This window comes from Anopheles stephensi, chromosome 3 (assembly GCF_013141755.1).
Source record: "Anopheles stephensi strain Indian chromosome 3, UCI_ANSTEP_V1.0, whole genome shotgun sequence".
Taxonomy (NCBI): Eukaryota; Metazoa; Arthropoda; class Insecta; order Diptera; family Culicidae; genus Anopheles; species Anopheles stephensi.
The window spans coordinates 11,213,227-11,218,556 of NC_050203.1; the positions used below are offsets into that span (position 1 = coordinate 11,213,227).

Below are 5,330 nucleotides of genomic sequence, written 5' to 3' on the forward strand. Positions count from 1 at the left end.
GCCTTTTGGCGTACGTGTGTGTGTGTGGAGTTCCCCAAAAATGATCACCTCCACGTCGGTTTTCCTTCGCCGGTCTTTTTGCTGCGCCTGCACACGATAATGATACGCTTTCAGGCACCGAACGGCCTGACTTGAACAACTCGTCCAAACGACATGGACATGCGGTTCCAAGGTAGAAGCCCTGGTCCTCCTGGTTGCAGAGCGCCCAGTCTTTTCTCGAGTAAGTTTAAAAAAAAACCCCTCCCCCCTCAAGCAGGGATGGGAGGACTTACATTTCCTAAAACTACAAACCGACGAAACTCGGCTCGATGGCCTTGATGTGTTCTTGGAAAACGGGAACACTTTTCCCCGTGGGTAATGAAGTCTGTTTGCTGCAGTCGGAGTCAACCGAGCGCTTTGCAATCTGTCAAATAATGAAAAATGGCGTGAACGCGCTTCAATAACGCAGCCTCGAGGCTAAGATTATGGGGTTCTCTTGCACAGTCTGTTGCTCCAGAGGCTCCCGCTGTGTGATGTGGGAAACAAATCGCAGTAAGAATTCGCTGGCAGTCGTAATGACCATTTGCCCGGCCTTTTTTTATGTGTGTGTGTGTGGATTAGTGAAGAACATTAGTCAACCAGCCAGACGACACATGACAATTCAACAAACCTTCATCAGTTCACCAAATCCTTCTCTAATGGCGGATTTTATCATCCTGAGATGGGCCTGTGGCTTTGTCGTTTTTTCTTAACCTCACGTTCGCAACTGCAAGTGCGCGTGCCTCAAACGACCTTGCACAATTATAGGTTTATTTTAAATTATTTATCCATTCCCGCCGGTGCGCTCGGATGGGTACTCCACCATCGACTAGCTTCTTCAAGCTCGTCTGCCGCTTGTCGACAGCTTTAGCATTGCATTTTAATTTTTATAAGTTTTAATGAACCTCCAACCTGCACGACTTAGCAGCACTGGTCGATCGGTGGAAAATCGTGAGTCACTTCGGCGCACGTGAGTTGTCGAGGTCTCTCATTATTCCGAAAGGGTCATAGATCGTGCTGCCCAGATCGGGGAAATGAGATGAGAAGGACACGGGCTACGGACTTTCGATGAGCCGACGTTGCTCAATTATTCATCTATGCACTAATGAGGATTATTATGAGAGAATGCACGGGGGCAGATTGCGGTGGCAGTAGCAGTAAATTTGTCTTGGTAAATTATGAAGTAGCATTAGAGTAGTAGCTCAGAGGAAAGAAAACATGTAAAATGAAGTGACAGCTAGCAAATTTGTTTGGATTAGTATTTACTAAAATTTATGAGCACATCAAATAAAACTTAGGAGACGACCATGAGTAATTACTGAACGTAAAATTAAATTAAAATTAAACTTATTGTTTTATTCGCTACTTTCAAAATTTTCCCTAAATCTGCAGTCAAACGAACACAAATTGTTACAAGGCTCAGAACGTTATCACTTTCTATTTTCGTTTGCGCATGCGTGTGGTTGGGGACACCCAAACCAAACCGACGGAAAATAATTATTATGTAGACAACTAGCATCAATTCCATATTGTCTAGTGGTTAGGATATCCGGCTCTCACCCGGAAGGCCCGGGTTCGATTCCCGGTATGGGAACGCATCTTTTTTTCCTGTCAGGATTTTTACTACCTTCCATTTCAATTTAGAATAATGCTCTGTGAAATTTATTGTATATTATTATTACATTATGTAGGTTAAGTCTCAGTTAAGTGAGGCATTTGTCCGGTTTTATAAAAAAAAATGTACAACCATAGAAGCCAATGTAATTTTAAGGTTATTTTATTCATTAAACAGGCTTAGCCATATTTCTATCTTTAAAAAATTGTCACATGATAGATCTGATACGGAGAATTGATCCTAATTCTTCCAAGTTTTTAGATTCACTAATTTTTTACGTCTGTTTTTGAAGCTTTAGGGTATTTTAGAGTGTTTAGAAGGGTTTTTATTCTATTTCTTCAAACATTGTAAGAAGTAAACAAATATTTTGGATAGTCTCTAACAGCTATAAGCTTTAACTGATCTTCTTCCAACTAGTACCTCTTATTTAAATATTTTTATCTCTTCTCTACAATTCTCTTACTTAACTGCTTATTCTTCTCGGTATCGATCGAGCACACACTTTACGAATTCCCTTCGAGCACGCCATTTTAAAGCCATCAAAAACCAGTATATCGCCGTCCACCAACGCGGCCAGAAAAACCAAAAAGCCAAGACAAAAAGAAAAGCATCTTCGGATCGAGGTTTGGTTGCCCCAACCACCTTCGCACACCTATGACGCATCCGTCGTGCAGCCTCCACCAATCACAAGAACTGCACCCAGCCCAGTCGATCTGCATCTTACCAGCGTGCCGAGAAGCGGAGGCACAAACGCTCGTTTGTGTGTGCGCACACAGACAGATCGAGTCTCCGCTCTCAACCCTTCCAACCTCTCTCCCTCTCTCCTCAGGGTTAAAGCTGGTCGCCCCCAAAAAACTCGCCCCGATATTCCATATTCCACACCGCGAACGAAGCAAAACGAAACGAACTCCAAGCATGATGAATCTGCCGCCATTTGCAGCCCGTCGAGAAGGCTTCGACAACGGCCGGGCACGATGTTTGCCCAACTCCACCGTCGGGGTCGGCATGGCGTGGGAGAGTTCGAGAAGTCGTTGTTGTTATTGTGTTTCCTTCGCCGTTGGTTTTGCCTGCAGCAGCCATTTTAAAAATCGAAGCACTCTCGTAGCTCGTAGAAAACCACAAACCGAGAGGCGAAGAAGAAGCAGCTCGCTGCAGACTGCACCGTGAATAACTTGCCCTTCCCCCCCCCCCCCCCCCCCCCTGACACTCGTCGTTCGTACGTCGTCAGCATTTCTTGACGGACCGAGCAGGATTAACGTTTTTCGCTTGCGGTGGTAACCTTCGCGATGGGGTGCGTTCTTTTTTTCCGTTTTGCTCGCATGCACTCGGATCATCCATCGATCGGATTCTCGGTCTCGCGGATTCCTCTTCGCACTCGGTTCCAGCACAACCAGTCTTCTAGGTGGCCGATGCCTTTTGCCGATGAATTTTTCACCAAACGTCAAGGCTTGCCCCGAGAATGGCTTGATTTATATTCCGGTGCCGTTGTGAAACCTCCGTTGAAGCACGGTTTTTTTTTGTCTTCCACCGGCTGCCCACTTTCCACCCACCCAGAGTGTCGTTGTCAGGACCATTCGGCAGATGTGGGAGGGAAAAAAGGGTTGCGTGTTTTGCTGTTGTGGTTGTTGTGCTGTTGGTTTCCTTCCTTCTTTTTTCTGAGGGCAAGTCATGAGTCGGTGAGGGTTGCAACTCCGTTTGCTAGAACTCACCAAAGCATGGCAGAATGGATGGTGCATAATATTTTATCAAGTACCATCGGGACGAACCGGATGGGTAAGTTGAAAAGTAATCCCCTTGGATCTTGGATTGCCAATTGATAACTTTTCTTATCTTTAATTTTTACTTCTACTTTATCGTTTTAATTTTTAAAATTAGTTTTATAACATACCAATGCAACAAAACATGGTATAAATCCTTAGAATTTATGTTGAACAAATTGATATTATCTGCCAAAAATATCGTCTTAAACGTGCATTCCTAACCTAACCAACAAGACATCAAATTCGCCCAACAGAGGCAACTCGTAGGATAACCACGCGCTAACAACACAGATAGCCGAAGAACACAGATAAGCCTCCTTCGCGCCCGAACGCATCCATCTCGTAAAGAAAAACCAGAATCAAACCAAAGAAAAGTCTCAGCCTCAGCTAATGCACGGACGGACGGACGGATGGATATCCAGCCCGAACTTGACAAGAAGCGACCACCGGCCCCATCACCTTCTACCGCCGTGCCTCGTTGCCAACAACGGAGCAAAATTTATGTATTTTTAATGCCCTCGCTCACCACCACCTCGCCACGCCCGTTCTTATGCATCTTTCACGGAAACGCGCCAGCGCTAGAGACCGCAATGGGCAACCAGACAGCGGCGTAAATCCTTCGCCTCGAAAAAACTCAAACGATGGCGGAATTGGGATTTGGCCCCGTGGGGCAAGAAAATCGAAACGGCTCACAGCGCCTCAAACCGTCGGCATTGCAAGCTGGTACGAATTTATGCATTCTGCTAACGCAAACCATCGCTCACTCTCACTCTCTCTCTCTCTCTCTCTTCCATTTGAGGACGAACCTTAAAAATGCATATGCACGCGTATTTTTTGTGCGGTGTTCCTTCTAACCAAACCTTCCTTCCGGGGACACCGATTCCCTCCGGCCAGATTCGTGGATGGGATCGTGCAGTTCGTGGAATGTGTACATTCCATGCACCATCCAATGGGGTGCACACATACATATCCTGCCTAGCTTGGGTGAAGTATACAGGCGGGTGGTGGCGGCTCATGTATTGCAGTGGTTTATGAGGTCGACCATTGCACGAACTTCGGTTCCTTTCCAGGTGATGGACGAGTTTCGGAAGAGTTTTGCATGTTGGCATGGTTCTGGTCCCTTGAAGAATGAGGACCAACAAAAATGGACCAACGAACGATCTCGAGTCTCAAGCGTGTTCGAATTGGTAAGATTAGCGGTTCGGAAATCTGCAAACGCAAGAAACGATTCGCAATGCAGCTGCAATACGTTGCGTTGCGATTGTTCGACGAAACGTGCGCCATCGTAAGGAGATGATTTGGATGATAAAAATCGGTATTTTGTAACACTTCTTCCGTCGGCCTAGTAGAGATAATATTGAGAAGGAAGATAGTATCGTAGGGGAATGTATTTTGGAAGAAGTGTAAATGCGTGGAGAATGGTGATGCGTTGAGGCTGATATATTTCCTCAAATTGGATGCAATTTGAATCATTAGCTTGATCCCGATAATCTATTCCTAAGCTATTCGAAACTTATTTCAACATCCTTTATATCAATCCTACAAAACGTTTTTGAATAAAAGAAGACCTCCTTGGCTTGGTACTTTAAAGGACACTGAAGGATCTGGAGTAAGGTCCTGGTATTAGAATAAAGTAGTTGATCCGAATAAGGTCCTTGAATATACAGAGCAGATTCAACTAATCTTGGAATGAGCTCAAGTGTTAGATAATTGGACAGTTGTGGCTTACCGAGCGTTCATTAAGCTAGAACGTGTTAGGGGTCTTTCGATTGAGGTCTTCAGATGTTGTGCGAAGGCGGTGTACCTCGTCGATAGGTCTAATGCACCGAAGTATGAGGATCGTACCCTGGGCAAGTTTGAATATCATATACCGAGTAATACTGAGGATAATCTGGGCAAGATATTCTGGAAAAAGAGAGGAAATATTCTAGAAAAGT

General features: G+C 45.0%; 1 non-coding gene across 1 annotated transcript; it reads left to right on the top strand.

Annotated features, from left to right (window-relative positions):
- Positions 1 to 1,540: 1,540 nt before the first annotated feature.
- Trnae-cuc lies at positions 1,541 to 1,612 on the top strand. The gene has a single exon. It is a non-coding gene; the product is annotated as a tRNA-Glu (tRNA).
- The last annotated feature ends 3,718 nt before the right edge of the window (positions 1,613 to 5,330 follow it).